The sequence below is a fragment of the Oxyura jamaicensis genome, chromosome 4, assembly GCF_011077185.1.
Source record: "Oxyura jamaicensis isolate SHBP4307 breed ruddy duck chromosome 4, BPBGC_Ojam_1.0, whole genome shotgun sequence".
Taxonomy (NCBI): Eukaryota; Metazoa; Chordata; class Aves; order Anseriformes; family Anatidae; genus Oxyura; species Oxyura jamaicensis.
The window spans coordinates 85,628,573-85,647,945 of NC_048896.1; the positions used below are offsets into that span (position 1 = coordinate 85,628,573).

General features: G+C 39.2%; 1 long non-coding RNA gene across 1 annotated transcript in view; it reads left to right on the forward strand.

Annotated features, from left to right (window-relative positions):
• LOC118166744 overlaps positions 1 to 3,989 on the forward strand; it is a 9,727-nt gene extending 5,738 nt beyond the window's left edge. The window contains exon 3 of the long non-coding RNA XR_004750705.1: positions 1,893 to 3,989. This is a non-coding gene — a long non-coding RNA (uncharacterized LOC118166744). The remainder of the gene's footprint in view (positions 1 to 1,892) is intronic.
• The last annotated feature ends 15,384 nt before the right edge of the window (positions 3,990 to 19,373 follow it).

Sequence of the window (19,373 nt, forward strand, 5' to 3'; positions counted from 1 at the left end):
TACTTTACTTTACTTTACTTTACTTTACTTTACTTTACTTTACTTTATTTTACTTTACTTTACTTTATTCTTTTCCAGTGTTTCCCAGTGCTTCTGCAGCTGCATTCAGCCTTCTGCCATTACAGAGGGGTGGAGGATCTGACTGCTGCACTTCCAGGCTTGCAGGAAAGGATTTCTGAATAAATAATACCATGGACAGAAATACACTTATGCTGCATTGTTTGCTTTTGCAGAGTGTATTGAAAAACTTGCCTGGAGTCATGCAAGTGCAATCCAAAGTTAGGAATCTGAACTTATGTTTTTATCTTCATTTATAAGAGAAAATCTGAAATGTGAGAAGACATTTAATATGATAGAAATGGCTTAGATTTCGTGGTGAAGGAAGAAAATTCACACAGGAAGATCCAAGTTCAAATTAATTAAAATCTGATCATGACAGACTGATGGAGGGCTAATAGTCAGAAAGGCAGCTCATTACCTGTCTATTAATAGCAGGCTATTCGTAGAGGTGGTCCAAGTGAAATGCATGGCAGTGTCCACCATTTTGTTTTCATGTTCAATTTGACAGAAGTCACTGGAAATTACACTCACAGGTCTGATGGGATTCTTGTGGCTAGCAAAAGCGGGAACGATTCAATATTATGAAGTATTTATAAGTCCCTAAGGCACATTTACAGATGTCCTTGGCAACAACAATTCCCAGTCCGTTATTAGCTTTAAAAGCTAAAAGCAGAGCTGTAGACCTTTTCTAGGCACCAAAAAGCAGCAAATGCTGACAGACAAGTAGTGAGTAGGCAGGTCCCACTCTGCCCACCTCTGATAACAATCAAGTCCCTGTATTGTGCATTAGCTTGAGGGAATGGATTAGCCCTTTTGGCAGCCCACTATGAAGCACTTTGCAGTAATCTCATTTTGAGATCTGAAAGGCATGAATCATCCAGGTCAAGTTTAAATCGTGCTTTGAGGGCCAGATTCTTATCTTGCTTGTGCCTCAATGAATAGAGAGCTATTACATTAGAGCTGATGGTGTTATGCATCCATGTAATGTCAGCAGGCACGTAGTCAGAATTGGGCCCTAAGACTGAAAAATTGTCATACTGGTAAAAATTAGATGAGGTAGGAAGTAGGGGTTGCTATTTATAACAGCAAAGGATAAACTATTTCTAACACTGAATGAGGAGCTTTCTTACAATAAGGAAAATGGAACAGGCCCATTTCAACTAAATATTTAAGCTCCTTGGTGATGAGGTTCCTACTTCTCCACTGTGTTTACTGGGCTTTTTCCATGACAAAACTATAAGTATTTCCCAGGCAGACACAAACATAGGAACCCTCTCATTCACACATCACCCAAGCCCATCTGGCTTGGGTTGAAGTCTTTTACTTCTGACTACTTCCAGTTAGTGAATGAAAGAGGTGGCAGATACGAAAGGTGGCAGATCATGGGCTGCTGGATGACTTTGTCCAGGCTGTGTCCTGTTCTCTACTCACATTTGAAGGATCCCAGAAAAAGGGGGCTAAAATGATGCTGACTGTGGGCAGCCATTCTAGCGGCTGTGTTAGTCATGTAGGAAATATCTCTGACATCTTCCCAGCTTGATCAATTCTGAGACTACTGACTTCAGCGTAAGCAAGCTGCAGGCTACATCCTCAAAAGGATGCATACGTTTTTCAATTTCATACCATTTAAACAAAGTACATGCACCAAAATGAGTTTCTCATGAATATCTTGGGGTGAAAGATATAAATACTTTAGCCTCCTCAGACCTACTCTTATTAATAGCTGGTAGGGCATGTGTTTATACACTTTTTGAGGCAGCTGACACTGCAGCTCGTCTTCCTTCTCATCCTCACCTTCCCATTTAAATTGCTTACATTTTTCTTATTTGTAGGTTCCTGGTGTGCAGAGTAGATTTCTTTCACTACTGTAGAGAACAAGGGGTGTGCCCACTGCTAATGCAAGAATTTGCTGAAGAGTTGCAGATAGCTTTTCCTCTGTAAACTCTTCACTCAATCTGTCAACCCTTTCCTAAAGGTTTCCTTTGGCAATGCATTTAAAAACTGCTTGGATCTCAAGAGCTTCAAATGTAGAGGATGTAAACCATCGTCCAGAAGTCTGAAACAGAACTAGATGCTGCATTATCCAGTGACCTGGAATAAAAGCAAAAGGGTCTCAGGAGAGCTTGCAGGGGTCAGGCAGTCCATGGCCTGCCTTGCAGCAAGCTCAGATCTACCCAGGACATAACTCAACAATGCTGGTCTGCCTTGTTCTTAAAAAAATCTCCTGTGGAGAGATTCTGCTACCTCGTGAAATATACTGTTCTGGTAAGTACTTGTCCACAGCTGCCTGTTGATTTGTAACAGCTCTGTGAAGATGGACAAGTCTCAACCTAGAATCCCCTACTCGGTTATTCTGCTGCTGCTGTTAAAAAAAAATGGTTTTGGTCTGCACCAGATTATTAATTTTTGAAGGTCTATAACATGGGGAAGACTGGAGCTCTTCACTTTTCAAGTATATTCTCCAACTTTAGAAGCAAAATGAGGAGGGTCCCCCAGCGATCCTGAGCTCAAAAACAAAGCAAACTTATGGAAACTGAAATTTCAGCAAATGCCAGCCAAGCTCAGACTTCTAGGCTTGTTAGGCATCTGGCTGCACAGCAAGGAGTCTGTCAGCCCTTTGAAATGCATTTCTAAGCACTACTATGGGCAGCGTGGGCAGGGAGGTGGAAGGGCAGACAAATTTCCCTTGAAAGGTTAAATTAAACACGTGTCCCTGATAAATATGCAAATTACTGAATTGGCACATTCCTATAGGGAAATAAAGAGTCCAGTCTATGATTGCTAACCGTCCTTTCAGAACCTTCCCTCCTTCCGCAATGTTATTATCAAATATGCTAAACCTTTCCCCTCAGATAGTTGTAACAATATTTTTCCATGGATTTTCTGGGTCATGGTACAGATGCAAGGTTCTTTAAGGTCATTCTACAAGATCTTTTTTTTGTGTGTGTGCTTTCTTGTATCAGGCCTCTGTATGGACAGACTCCAACTTTAGTCTGAAAGTTTTCCAGACAAGAGCCTTATTGCACATGGGTTATGTGGTAAGTGATCTAATAAATGGATGAAAAATACTGAACTTCGTATATGTCTGCAGTTTTGTGTCAGTGCATCCCTTACAGCCTGAAATATAATCAGCTTTCCTTATGATTAATACTGAGCTGGTAAGGAAACAAACTGCCTGCATACAGACATTTCAGGGGAATGTCTCTCTGAGTGGGTTCAGCTCTTGGGTTCACTTTCCAAGAACTGCAAAGATGTAGTTAGGCCTTTTCAGTTTGTCTGTTTATCAGCTGGAACACCAATATTTACCATTCTGCACATTGTTCCATTAATGCTTTTACACCTCCTGACAATGCTTTTGCAAAAGTTAAAAAGAGACCTCAGCTACAGCAAAAGCTTTTGCCTGTGGAAATAAACACTGCTGCTTCTCAGCTGCAACACCACTGCTACTCGGCTGCCTTTCAAGCCCAGGGTTATGAGGAGTGTTTGCAGAAAAATGCACGCTGAATGAAGAGCACTTTCTTTTCTGCTTATGCTTTGTTCCCTTTCACAACACATGGAATTTAAATGCCTCAGTCAGTGACCAGGTTGTTCTTTGTTTTGATGGAATATGTTATTCTCTTCCCCAAAAGCTTAGAGCATCTACAAAACCACAAGTGGTTTCTTTACAAAGGAGGGAGGGGCAAAGCTATTCTTTCTAATACTTAGGCAAGAGGAAGTGCAATCAAATGCTGCTCAGTTGCAAAAATGAATTGAATGTCAAGGCAAGACTTAGCATAGTGCAGACAATTCAGGATGGGGACAGGACTCTACTATGTAATTGTTACAAGATGTTCCCTCTCCACGGTAGTGGAAAGGGACAGGCATGCAGCTGTCAGGCATGCTGTCCTTCATTTCCAGTGCTGGAAAATGTGCCATTAAAAATACCCATACACAAGTCCTTCAGCAAAGGAAGTCTATTTTCAATTGTGTTCATTTATTTAAGACCTTTTTAAAGAAACTCAGCTCCTTTCTGGAATTTATTGAGGGTCTCTACTCCAGGGAATCACACAGCACAAGCAAGGTTTTTTTAGATGCTCATGTGAAAGCTTGTCTTCATGAAAGGAGCAGAGAAGCCAAGGGTGCAGAAGAAATCACCAGTAAGGTAAGAACAAGAAAAGGCCAAGGACAGATGGATACCTGAAGGTTCTTGCAAAAAGTAAAATCACTTCCAGTAGGATTCAAGCATCGAGCTAAATCACTGGCATGTGGAGTGGATGTCTCTCTATGAATTAGCTGTTTGAAAGCCTGTTAAAACTAATGGAGTTGAGAGGGCTGTGCAGGTGACCAGATGTAGGTTGAGGGAAAACATTCATTCTGGATTTTCTCTACCAGAAAAAGACCGGGAAATCTCATATGTTAGGTGATTTCTCATTTTCCTCCTTTTCCTTCTCAGATTTCATTTGATATAGCTTAATAAATACACAACTGAAATGGAATGGAGGCCTATAAAGATAGCCATATAGTCACATTATCAGCCTTCAAACATTTAAAGAAGATAAGACCTCTTCTAGTTACAATCTGTGGGCTACACTATGGGGCAAAGATGTTTTTCATATGTAGCACTCCACATTAATTATAAACTTTTGTTTTCCACCAGCCTGTTTTCTTACTTGCTTTTACCTGTGAGCATGTAGGATGGCATTTTGCAACAGTCACACCTTTTGATATGGACCACAATGAGGAACGCTGCAGTATTGACAGGTTAGGGAGAATACATCCACCCGGGGCCTAAATTTAGGCATATATTAGGTGAATACTTGCTTTGCTTACCAGAAGCACAGTGCTATACAGTCCTGGAATACACATCCCTCACAAGGAAATGCTCTCAAAGTAATTGCAGCAGCCTTTTATGTAAACTGAGATTGTTATGTTTCCTCTCAGTCTTCTTTAAATTCAGCTGCATTTCTTTCAACTGCTCACAACACAACATGTTTCCTTGGGCTCTGATTATCCTTACTGCTCTCTCATTGACGTGACAATTGCTCCCATCTTTCTATAATTGTGGTATTCCAGACTAGAGGCAGGATCCCCACTGAGGCCTTGACAGAGTTGGAAGGAAGGTGAGGATTACTTCACATCTTGCATAAAACCCACCTGCTCCTCCATGCCAGAAGGAGGTGGATATATACCTTGCATCTGTGTGACACTGCATATTCAGTCAATTTGCAGCCTTGGTCCTTTTCTCCAAAACCTATATTAATCCAGTGTTTCCCCATCTCCCACTTGTGCAGTTTATTATTCCTACATTTTCACCATTTCTGTTTTCAAATCAGCTATAATTCTCAAAGAAAATACTTATGAACTGCCTGAGATGGCATCACTCAGCTCCCCATACATGTCAGAGTGAGTTTCACTTGGTCAGACTAATCCAGGAAGTACAATTTATAGAAACATGGAATAATCCAGGTTACAAATAACCTCTGGAGGTCAGCTAGTGCAATCTCTACTCACAGGGCCAACTTGAAAGTATTGCAATCTGTTATGAGTCCTGCTCCTGTCTTTCATCAGACAAGAGTTATTTCTAAGCCTGTCACCTTTTGACACAGAAGAAATAATAACAAATTTTACTTGTATATTAGCACCTTGAATATGGCAGAAAAGCATGTTAGTGTAGGATTTGGAAGCTCTTCCTCAGGTTGATGTCTTCCAGGGAGAAATCAATATAATTTCTAATGATTTGATCTTGAATGAGGTCTCTGGGCATTAACTTTATTAATGAAACATATTGTTGCTTGCATTGATTTTGCCCAGGAAAGAAGAAGGCTGGCATGCAATCTGAACTGCTCTGGCTGTCTTGTGGGAATGACACAGCTCTTACCTGATAGCAGCTGAAATGCACACCCAGAAGAGAGGAGCTAGCTAATTCTGTTGGTAGGGAAGCAGAACCAAGTGCCACAAACAAGTGACAAAAGTCTCAGAGTTGGATTTGTTAGCGCACCTGCTGTTTATCTGGTTGTGATTTTTAAACCCCAAAGAATATGTATGTGCTAATCAATGTGATATCCAAATGAATTTGAAGTAAACTAGCATGCAAAGATAACAGAGTCCTGGAAACAGTGAAGCTGTGTTACAATTGCATCATGCTGCATCATACTAACATTGAACATTGTTTCATACTAATTAATCCTTTTTTTGGACAGGACAGTTGCCCTGGAAGAATGCTTTGCTGACAGTGTTGTGGCTGCTGGCGCTGGAGATGGCTGGATGAGTGTTCTGCTCTGCAGCATTGTGCAGTACGAAGTTACTGAGGCTCAACTGGTGTTCACAGATAGTTCAGTTTCTGACAGATGGATACTTGCAGCTTAGCTCCTGAAGAATGTTCATAGTTGTTTTCTGCTTTTGTCAAGTGACGCTTAGCTTGTAGCAAAAAGCTTCCTTAAGATATGTTGCTTCTTGGCAAGTATTATTAAAAAAGAACCTGAAATAGGACATACGCACTCAAAGTAATTTACCTATTCATCTGTAAAGCAAATGAAATAGATACGTATGTCTTGTATTTAGACTCAGCTGAACAGAAGCGCTTTCTCTTTACAGCTAAGAGAAAGTAAGAAGGATGACTGAAAAAGCAATATTACGTTGTGCTGAGTTCACCAAATTCAGTTTTCTAAGGGAAAATATTGAGACACCAGTATCCAACTCTATGCTTTAGAATGCCATCTAGTCATGTATAGAATATATATATATATTAATGTAACAGAGAAAAATACAGCTAGATTCAGATCTTAATCTTTTTTTTTTTTAAAAAAAAAAAATCCCTTTCCCCTTTTCCCCTTCCCCTTCCCATTCCCCTTCCTCTTCCTCTTCCTCTTCCCCTTCCTCTTCCTCTTTCTTCTTCCTTCTTCCCTTTTTCTTTCTTTCTTCTTTCTTCCTTGTTCTTCCTTCCTTTTTCTTTCTCCTCTCTTCTCCTTTCTCTCTTCTCTCTCTCTTTTTCTGAAACATAAAGTAAATAGGAACATGGAGACTGCCAGCAAAGCATGGAATAAAGGGAAGCAAAATCACAGAAAAAGTCATTTTAAAATGATCATGTATGTCAAAAAACAACAGGGAAGTCTTCCACTAGAGAAACACACCACAGAAGCAGGAAAATGACTAGATGGCTTACAAGCACCCTGGAGGTGCAATGATGGCACTTCATCTGCTATATACATGTACAAAACAGTATATGGATTTAAACAAATAAAAGATAATGGTTTTACTCTATATTCCATGTCTTCTTCCCATTTTTGCATGTCTATGTAGTTAGAAGCAGATTGTGTATCCTCTCATTCAGGGAATATGCTCATCCTTATTCAACAAAGTATAGAGAGCTCATGCAATTTTTTATCCTCTTAGAAGTGCTACACTTTTTATTATTGTTTGGATTTGGGGATTAGTCTTAAAGATTTTTTGCTGTCAAGATTTTTCCTGGGTTTCAGATCTGTTGTTGGGTTGATGAGATAGACTTTTAATTATCTGTGAAAGAAACTTACCTTTGAATGTCCTGTCTACATTGAACTCTGATTGCTGGCATAGTGACAGCCTTGATGGATGCTGAAAACTTTGCAGGTAACATTCCCCTTATGTCATTTCTTGGACTCTAGTTTTGTTGTAGAGGAAGTGTGATATCTGATTCACTGGGCTACAACTGGAGTACACAAAGAAATTTGGAAAAAAAAAATGGCAGATATAAAAAACATTCTTGTCATGGTTGTCTTTTTTTTTTTTTTTAATTTATTTAAAAAACAATGCTACATTGGGATTTGTGCATTAATACATTTTAAAATAGTAGTTTGATAAATATTCTGAAATGTGTCGTTTTTTGTTCTCCAACAGCCAAAAAAAAAAAAAAAAAAAAAAAAGATTCATATAGGAATATATATTTAGGTCATTACAAGTGAGATTTTGAAAGATGTTTCAATCAGATATATTTACCATGCATGTAAGGTGTCAATCTACCACATTGCTGAAGTTCAAAGGTCTGCCATCTACCTCTTGTCTGCATAAACTGTCATTGAGGAATAGCTGTTGCATTTTAAATTAATGATTTTTGTATTTATCAGAAGCTACTGAATTTAAGCAAGTCCTTTTTAATTACTAAAACATCAAGTTTTCCACATATCAATATGTAACACCAACTTGGACAGTAATATACATCAGAACAAGATGAGGTGTAACAGGAATAAACTCAGATATTACCAAATCATGGGGTGTTTCGTATTGTGTATGTCTTAAAATCCACAAATAGCAGGCAAGAACCTCACTTCCAATGTAGTTTACCTCCTCAGCAGCGAGGACTGCTATGCACACTTGCTTTTTACGTTAGCATTTGTTAAAAGCTTGCCTCCAATTCAAGGTCTTACCCTTATCTTCAAGAGACTCCAGTCAGGATTCATTGGACCAGATGTAGACTTCTACAACTGTGTGAGTCATCACAGGCTCCCTGTACTGTCAGCAAAGAGAAATAGGTGCTTGATGGCAGAAATCTCATTCTGAGGTCAATGCCTAAAATAGTGTAGACAAATCTTAGCCAGCAGTGCTTATTTCTTTCTATGGACTATATTTGGATAAGATGAATTCCACCCGCACACAACTGAACTCTCTGCAGCAAAGGCAAAAAGTTGTCTGCTGACTAAATACCAGCTGGATTATTATAGAAGACACTCAACTGCAAATATTTCTCCTGCTGGGACTGAGTGAACAGACAAGTGACAAACATGCTACAAGATCTAATGAATGTTGGAGGAGGTGTTGGTGATGGGCAGAACTGGAGGAGAATGTGCACAGGACATGGCAGGAGATACAATTTGGTAATCTGCCATGCAGCCCTTATTTTATCTAAGTATAAATGTACCCCTGTGCAATGTAAAGATAATAGTTCATAAGTCAGTGACATCATCCTACTCTTCTGGGAACAATTAGAATATTTCCTATGAAATCAGTGCATATGTTGTTCCCAGTTTTCTGAGATCTCCATATGAGTTGAAAGTAAGTGTCTGGGATGTTCAGCTATTGCTTTCTACAATGAAAAGTCTTGGTGGAGAGTGAGCATTTTCAAATGAAGACTACTGCTTTTAGCTATGGTTCAAGTCTAGCAGAGGGAGTTTTCTGACTTTCAGTGCAATGAAAATGTGCTTACTTTTGTTTTGTTGTTGTTGTTGTTGTTTTTTCTCCTGTACAGTCTACTATCACTTGTCAAGAAAAGACGGATGTTTCTAGGTCTCCTCAGAGTAAAATTGAAAGCCAGTATAGAAGGATTTTTTTCCTTACCTACACAACTTCTGGCTACAAAATAGGATATTACTATTCATTCAAGACAAGCTAGGGCCCTTTGCAAATTTATGCTGCTATTTATGAAAACATGTCTGTCAATCTAATAATTGAGCAGATATCATCCTTCATTCAGTCAGTCCAAACTAATGTACTGATTATTTAATGCTATATTGTTTCGCAGACTGATTGAAACATGGTAGTTGATCCCAAACCGATTTCTTCATTATAATTAAAATAACAATCTATTCTTTTTTATGTATTTATTTATTTATGTTGGTGGGGTAGTAATTGGTGCTTAGGATGTATTACCACTGTTGTGCAATCTTTGACAATACTAGGAATTCCATGGCTTTTTACCATTACACCAATCAGCATAGTTTTGGATAAATTACATTCATGAGAATAAATAGATTGTACAAATCAGTGTAAAGTGGTTTAATGGGAAATAATCCCACAGAGTTAAATAAGTTTCTTCTACCCAAAACTATTAAAGGGGAAAGGAGAACTGGAGTATTCTGAGGATACAATGATGTTACTGACACAGCTGTGTGTGATGCACCAATGCTGCCTGGGAGAGCAGGTGAGTTATTTAACTGATCAAATGTAGGCTCACCTGGTGGGGAACTGAATATCTCATTGGGCTCAACAATTTAGTGTTGCAGTATATGGAAGGTAGGATATATATATATATATATATATATATATATATAAGCAACAGTTCAGGTTTCTAGGAGCTAGACTCAATATTAATAACTCATCTTCTACAGTTCCTTTTGACATGGGATGGGCATATTTCAGAATCACAGAATCATGGAATGGTTTGGGTTGGAAGGGACCTTGAAGACTACTTAGTTCCACTGCTCCTGCCACGGCAGGGACACCTCCCAGTAGACCAGGTTGCTCAAAGACTCATCCAACCTGGCCTTGAACACTTACAGAGGCATCTATTTTACTTGTTGAAGGTAGGAATATCAGAAAAATAAGCACTTGAATAAAAATGTGATTATAACTTTCATAAAATGTTAATTCCATATAAAATATATGGAATCAGTCTGGAGATGAACGGCATAGGACAGACTTGCAAGAGTGTAGATATGTATGTTAGGCTAGTTTCCATATCCTACCAAAAAAAAAAGAAAAGAAAAGAAAAACAACAACAACAAAAACAAGCCCTCCTGTGAATTATTTTAGACAGAAATATAATACAAAATAAGTATGCATATATTCCTCTGGACACCACTTTTTCTAATTAAGTGGTGCAGAAGACATTCTATAGCTTGTAACTGACTCCTAGGTAAGTTCGGAAAAGCCTAAGTAGTTGGCAAACATGGAATATGTGAAGGGTGAAAGTACATTATGGAAGGATGACCTAGTAGGTGAAAAACAGCTAGAACTTGTATTGCTTTGGTACAGGTATTGCATCTCAACACTCATATGAGGCACACATCTCAGTCTTGCATTGATCAAACCCTTAAGCTAGATGTATTTTTAACTCCTGCATTTATAAACTTTCCACTGTGATTTGACTGCCTGTATTGGCAGAAAAAGATGGAGAGTGATGTATCAGGCTAAATGGCTGTTACCAGATATTCCCACAGAGCTTCAGAAATAGCTGGTGAACATATCTGATAATTGCCATACTTTGTCTCTGGATGGTTCCTTCTGCTGAGCTGCTCTGCTCATTCTTCAGTGCACATACGTCCATGGAGACTTGAATCTGTACCTCCTCATCCATCTCCTACCTCCTCACTGAAAAACAAAAAAACTGCAACATCATGCTTGTAGATTTTAAACACCAGATTTGATTGCAAAGTGTTGGACATTTAAAACCTATGAACAGTAGTTCATCTGTTACTGTAATAACAATTCCTTGTTATTACAGTAAATTTTAATTTAATTCAGTAGTAATTAATAGTAGCTGAAGATTCTATTTTGGCAAACGCTTTTTCTTCTGCTTTCCAGAAAAGATATTGCAGCTTCTTTTGCCCATCTCTACCAAGGTGAAGACACTTAGATAGATCAGATATGGACTTAATATATCAAGAACCCATGCTAAATCCTACACAGTACATCAACAATAAAAGCATGATTTAAGCAGAATTGTAGCTATGATATCCAGAGTATCTCACCCAGCTGCTGTCAAGGCTGCCTCGTTGTAATGTTCTCCAGAAACCCATAATTCTACTTCTGTGTGTGTCCAGAAGAACCATAGCAGAGCTCTTGTCCTTTGGAAAGTCTCCATATAGTATGTGGAGGCACACAGAAATGACCAAACAAGTGAGCACATCTGGATGCTTTAAGAGGTCCAGCCACTGAACAGTACTGCTCTACCCTGAATTATATGGTTATATAACCATATATATGGTTAATGACACTTCCTAATAAGCAGACTTGATTCATCTGGATAGTTTATTTATTTATTTATTTATTTTAGTTAATGCTGGTGTGATGCTTTCCTTATCTTAACTAGCTTATTCTAAGCTAGAATCTTTGCTCAATAGAATGCTATAACCTGTAGTCATAGTCTGGGATTTTTGTCCCTTGTTCCCAGAAGAACGTGATCAACCATGCTGAGGATAGAGTACTTTATGGAACCTAGATGCAACTACTTTCCTTGGAAATAAGGTCAGTGATGGGGACACTCTTGGATAAAAAAACTGTAGTCCTTAGAGCAAACAAAGCAATAAGACCTCTTTTTTACTTCTTCCCAAAAGAGGTTCCTAGACTTTACAGACTAAAGCCAACATTCTGGTGGAAGAAGGGACATTATGCACCAACTACTCAGTATTCATTGAAATTTTACATGAATACATTTCTTGGTCTACCATTCCCTCTTGTGAACTGTTAATTGCTCCCTTTTCAGGTTGATGGCCACTTTGAATACTCTTTTAACCCAACTCTTCCACGCATAACTCAGATTTCATCTACCTGATTCCATGTTCATTACTTTCTTGAGAAGCTTCTCTTGTGGGTGTCTTACTTAGTTATTCATCCTAACTATGAGGCTTCTATACTTCCAGCAGAATTGGTGGCTTATAAGGTGGTCAAAATTTTGCTTGTGCATAGAAAGCTGCTTCATCATGGTGTCTTAACTCTATGATGTCCTTGTTACTTGTGAAGAGACAAGAATGTCAAAATCTACTTAGATCAAACTTGCGCTTTCTCTCACCTAAGACTAATAAAAGCAATTTATTTTATAAGTTTCAGTGAGCCTGCAAACTTCTGTCAGCTGCTTGTCTCCTTATTGCTGAGCTTCAGTCAAATGCATTGTGTGCACAACATTTAAAGCATTGAGTTGAACCTAAAGTCTAATTGGAGAGAATTTTCTCAGCAGGTACAAAGGGGCACTGTCGACTGCCTTCAGTCATGTTAGCTTTCAGTAATAGAGACAGGTAAACTAATCCTTTCTTTCCAGCCAGTCTACTCTGAAAATAGGCCAGGTCCCACTGGGAACAAAAGATGCTCCTAGAAAAGTCTGTAATTAGACAACTTCAACTGCTCTGCACAAATACCTCATTAAAGTTCCACTATGATCAAATCTGCTGATGCATAAGACAGACATAAACATCTCAGCTGAAAGCCATGTTTTCTTTGATTCATTCTCTGAAGCAAATATGGCAGAGTATTTCTCTCTTTAATCCAAGGAGATAGCTGTTTTTTCTTCATAGATAACTCAATCAAATGTCTATTGTAGCTGACAGTGTATTTTTCAATAATTTAGATGGAACTGATAATTTGTATCAGGCCACAAGAAAGGCTAAAGCAGGTCCTATAGAATAAATTCCTAGTAGCACTTGCATTAAACTCGGAGAGTAATGTAGTTTGCAGTTGTGCCCCGCCACTGACTCAGAGTGAATGTCAGCTACATCTCTATGTAAAGTTTATAGACATATATCGATGTTGAGTCTGATACTTTAGAAAGTAAGATCAGAATGAACATCTGACTTAGGATGAAGCAGAGGGGGAAGAAGAGCAAACATGGTAATTTTGTTCTTTTTATTTTTTAAAATTATTTGGAGAGTTAGGCACTGTCTGCCTTTTTGTGATACAGCTGTCTTTATGTGAAATTCAAATTATCTATTGTGAAATATAGATTACAGTGTTTAGGACAAAGCATTTTGCTTGCATTAGGATCTTAATCTTCAAGAACCACTGATTTTTGATTTTACACTTACTTCCCTCCACAAAAAAAAAAAGCCTTACACTGAGCCCACTCAATGGTTTCTGCTGGGCACAAGAGCACAAGGTAGTCCTGGTTAACTCTGCTGCTTTTGTGTGATTCGCTGTCAGATTAAAAAATCAATTCGTCCCTTTTAAGAGTGATGGTGTCAACTCCTGCCAGCATCTTATAACTAGGCTGTGTGTCTTTCAGCTGGCAAAGACAAGCAGAATAGCTATCTGTCTCCTTGCACTTTGGCTAAATAACCATAAATACTTGAGCAAGTTTGCGTTTCAAGAGAGAAGTACTTGGAGGCTAATGACAAGCAGTCAAGTGGGATTTAATTTGTTCATAGTGTATTTTTCCTAACTAATACAACACCTCTTTGGAAAAGCTAGATCTCATTAAAATAAATTTGGAAAGATGGGAGTGAAAGGTGGAGACTGAAGCTTAAAATCTGAAGGATTTTTTTTTTAACACGTCCAAAGAGAAAACATGATTTGGATGTCAACTACTATAATTAAAGGAGATTTAGAGAGCAGAGATGAGTCTGCAACTGAAAAGGATGAACAGGAAAAAGGCAGGTTTCTGAGCCTATGTTTTGCCTAGGAAAAAAAATCCATGTTTTATTTTTAAGATAGTTATTTTTACAATAGATGTTTCTAGGCTTTTTCTCCTAGGGATTTACCAAAGAGTTTTGATGTTCAAGACTTGTTTTGAAGCTCTCTGCAATGCAGTTTGCTGTTATAGATCCTGGGGACTGACAGATGCACTGATCCTTCTTGGTGCGGTGCCAACTGTGGCAGCAGGTAGTGAACTACATCATGAGCTGCCAGCCCATATGGCATGTCCACACATTAATTACTTCTTGAGAGTCATTCCTTCTGAGCCCACCCACTTTTTGCTTTCATTGATTACTGCCTCATTTCATTAATCAATACTTACTCCTGCAAACTTCTGGTATAGCCAGTTTGCAGACCTGCAGCAAGTAATACTAGAAATGCAGCTTTTTGTTGCACTGAAATTCAAAAGTTAGTGGTCTGCAAAGCAAGGATGGCTTCCTGACTTTTACAGGCTTAGATCATTAAATGGCATTGATGTGCTGAAACATGGGTATCAGAGAGAAGTCTGTCCAGACGTGTTCTGTCTGTCTATCGTCATTGAGGTTAGTTGGCAAGATTGAGTTCCTGCCATAGTAGTTTAATCTGAGGTTTCAAGGCACGTCTTTCTCCTGTGCAAGACTTTGGGGTGTGAGGGAAGTAACTGGTCATTTCACTCTTTGGGAAAAAAGTGAGTGCTGTGAAAAACATTCTGTTAGATTTATCAGCTCCTTCTCACTGACTTTTTTGTTTTCAATGTATCCAACTAAAATGCAATTTCAATTACCCGTTTAAATTGAAAAGCACCTGCCAGAAGTCTTCCAGACACCCTGTGCTCATATTTTTCTTTATGATCATTGATTGTTTCAAGATGCACTCCTATCCCCTGGGGAATTTCACACAGGCAGGGTCATCTTTTTCCTTTCACATCAGCCTTTTGGCTTAGCATGTCCTGACCATTCCAAGTTCCCTGGAAGCTCTCTCTCCCTATCTCAAGTTGTGTTATATATTTCCAGAGAAGCCATTCTTAGGCTTGTAAACATCACTCCTGCCTGACAGACACTTGGTTTTGTTTTCACCTGAACTAGATTGTTGTCATGTGCAGGCAGGAGCTTTTTCAAGTCCCGGACATATGGTTTATATAATAAATAAACATATGAGATGGCAAGAAAATAAACAGATGAGATGGCAAGAAAAATAAGAATATATAATTTTTATTACTGGAGTTCCTTTTGGTTTTTAGTTCTTGAAGAAACACTTTCTCCACAGAGCTTGAGTCAGTTGCCTAAAACAGATTTTGAAGGCCAGCTGGGATGCCTTAGGCTATCCCATCTAGCCTCCAGCTCCATCCTAGGGACACCTACATCTCCTGTAGGTCCTGAGGCTATTCTGCCAGCCTTTGCTCACCAAGAACATCTGGCACAGCACTCTGTGAGGGCACACGACGTGGTACCTTGATGTCTCTAAATGCATTTCTCATGCATGGTCTTGTCTGGCAATGCCTCACTCAAAGTGGGATCCAGATTTGTTTCAATTTCTAAAGCAGAACACAGAACATGCATGTGCATTTTCTCTGGCAAGGTACAGAGGAGACTGTACCAGCCCATCAGTAGAGTTCCCACACTGTCTGGAAGCTGTATCACCATGTGAATGGGGGGAGGGTATTATCTCAAGCACCGTGCAACTATTTCAGCTCTGTTACTTCCAGAAGGAAAGTGTACCACATCTATACAAGCCATGATTGTCCACCTCTACAGCAGAAGGTATCTGAAATATCAGGTCACATGGAGAAGGCCTTGTGTATAGCAATAACTTGGAACCCCAGGTATCTTTTGTATGACTACTATCCGATCTAAAATGGTGACTGTACACCCAGATAACAGCAATGACATTCTTCTGCGCAGTAGCAGGCATAAGAAAAGGCCACCTTTATAGAGAAATCATCTGATGTTTACACAGATCAGGGCATGCTTTCTTCCTCTCTCAGTGCCAGAAGGAAAGGCCAGGAAAGGGGGCAGGATGTACAACTGGAACAGCCTTGAACCATTCTGACCCTTGGCTGCAGTTTGGCCCCTGGTTCCTCCAGATGGGAGGAACCTTCTGAGTGGGAGCAGCACTTGAAAGCTGAGTGAAAAATGAGAGCAGGTCTGTTAAGCAGCACAGGAATCAGCCCAACATCTGTACTGGGATTACAGCATATTCCAGGTATGAAGACATTTAAAGTAAGAATATTGCTCTGTACACTGAATTTGATCACATCCTTCAATATTTAGATTACTTGGTATTTTAAACCTCCCCCTCCCCATACATAAGCTATCCTATTTAAAAATATCTCTCATATATAAAAATCTAGTCTGTTTATAGCTGGTTGGATTTCTAATAATAGCAAGTTTATATATTTGATTGCTTTGGGAAACATTTTTCCAGGTTGTGTCACCCAGGATAATGTCGGCTTGCCCCTAAAGAAATATGTCCCCTCTGACAAAGGTGTAAGTTTCTTAAAAACAAATGGAAAACCTTGCTAAAACACAGGAACTTATGAATTCGAAGTTCTGAGCCATGCGTATGCAATCTTATCAGCATGTGAGATGAGACACATGCAGCTGAGAGCCCAGGGAAGCCCAAGGCTTGGATGCTGCTTGTGCCCAGCCTGTCAAATGTACACCCCTGTAGTGGCAGCTTTGGTTCTGCATGGTGGAGTAAGGTGAATGCTCATATGATGTATTTCATGATAGAAATGTAAATCTGGTCAAAGTGAAATAGTTGCAAGATACAGCTAAAAGAGAGTATCTCATAGTATTAGGCTATAGAATTATATATATTTTTTGTCATTCCAGATTTCAATACTCATTACATTTTTTCTTCAAAGAAGGTGCTTTGCTGGAATACTATAGAATTTCATGGAATATGTTTTCTTCTGTACTAACAGTGCATCCACATTCTTGTTTATCTCTATGCTAGTGCTGTTTTATCTAGTTAAAATGCTAGACATTTTAAGAGAACAACTAAACCCTAAAGATTTTTTTTCTTACTGTCAAATTAAAGGATTTTCTATACTCACAGTTTCTTTGTCTTCTAGTAAGACATTTTGTTTGAAGCTAAGGGATCTCTCCTCCTGTAGTTCTCAAAGACATAGCATAAACTCCCCAGAGGCAGAGCTTACGAAATGAAAAAGCCATGGAGTAGACGAAGAGAGAGAAAGGGCAAAAGTGGAGCAGAGCGGGGAGAAAACTCCAGCGAGATTGTACATCTGTTCAGTAGGGAGGAGGGCATTGCATGATGGAAGGAAGCATGTCTTAAACAGAAAAGAAGTAACTGTCAAGGTAGATAATTTCTCTGATGTTTTGCCAAATAAGTGGGTGTTGACAACAGCCTAAGGAGAGTGTAAGTGACTTTGCAGGTGGTCCTAGGAAATGGTCCTAGGAAATGGAAGAGAGCCTAGGGATGGTGGTCAGGGAAGCGGATGAACAGAATGTTCTTTGTGGTCTGGGTAAACATACAAGAATCTGGATCCGTTCAGGCTTCTTAAAGATAAATTCCACTTTACTGGGATGATAGGCAACCACTATAGCCTAGGTATTCAGAGACACGCTTGTAAGGAAGATGATAGTTGAATGCTTTTGCAGTGCAGCGAGACCAGATGGGGAATGGAGAATTTCCAGTCCAATGTTGATTTGTTCTAATAGGTAACTAACATCACTAGAAAATCTCAAATCCTTGTTTCTGCCTTGAGTTTTCTGAACTACAGTTTCAGTTGCCAGCCAGGGATTTACACTGTGCTTTTAGCTGGCATCATATAGACCCTCCTAGTACCATTGAATGGTCTTGGGTTGTTGTGTATTTGTTTGCTTGCATTTTATTTTTTTTGTGTGTGTGTGTGTGTGTGTGTTTTGTTGTTGTTGTTCAAATTAGCCTTATGCAGTGGATGCCAGAAAGTATTTCCTTCCTCAGTTCATTTTACGTGTATTCTAGTGGCACTTGGAATTTTTGCTACCCCTAAAAAGCATTTTTTTTTTGATTCTTTGTTTTTGTTTTTGTTTTCTCTCCTACAAGTAAAAGGTTTTTATATATTTCTCAAAGGTGGACTCTTCATTACAACTCTTCATTATAAAGTGGAGAGTCAGAAAGAAGGTAATTATTGTTTCATAGCATACACCACAAGAGAGTAGGTGCTGTAAAAGTGGTGGTAAGGTTGGCCCCTTCACACTGTTTTGCTTCTGCTCCTCTGCCCCCCAAATCTGAACCTGATATTAAAAGCATCACATAAATTCAAACAAATAAGTGCTCTTACCTTACCATGCATTACGGCTCATAGATCACAATGAGAAAATGAAAACTTGTAAAATTCTGATTTAATCTGGATAGTTTTTATACTTCAGGACAAAAGCTTGGCAAGCTGAGTGTATTTACTTGCTGAAAGCTGTCTGCTGAAAATGATTTGATGTTGAACTGTAATTCCAGGTTATTACTGCAAATTCTGCAAAGGAAGGAAGTGGGAATTGCCTATGTATTTTTCAGCTGGTCTAGACTAAATGAGAATGGCACGCACTGGGAACAGAAACACCATTTCAAACACCAGGCACCATCTCATGGGAAAGAAGCAGAAATAATTGAGGTCTAAAAGTAAACTACTCATTAGGGTGGACATGTATATTAGAGAACCTGGGGATGAACAACAGGATTGACTTCAGTCGGGCTTTTTTCTCGTTCTCAGAGTATAAAAATATCAGCCATGAATAAAATAGAACTATACTGAACCAACACCACAGGCCACCCCCTGGGTGAGATAATGTTGTACCCAAGTTTTCTTGGGAACTAGACCAAGGCAAGCTGCCAGAACTATTTTTGTCATTTCTCAGCCTGTCCCTCCGCTGGGACAAGACTGTTCACTGAGATAGAGGTAGGAATATAATCTTATTTTGCCAACCAGCATTGCTTTGTTCATTACATACTTGGCTTTTTCTCTGATAATTGCTCTAAATCTGCCTCAGTTTTCTTCCATGTTCTTTTGCATGGGGGTCAACACAGGCTGGGAGCCAAGTCTGGAACCAAGATATCCCCATGCCAGCCCCAAGTCCCAGCAACCAGACCGCAGGAGGGGATGGATGCTCTCTGGGCCCTTACAACACCTTTCCAATTGGTGATGGGGCAGACCACCATGCTGATGGGAAGCCAATATAATCAATAAACTTTACTACTGCTTTAGGTCAAGGAAATAAAAACAGCAAATCTGTGCAAGGGGTACAGCTCTCAGAACCCAAAGTTTC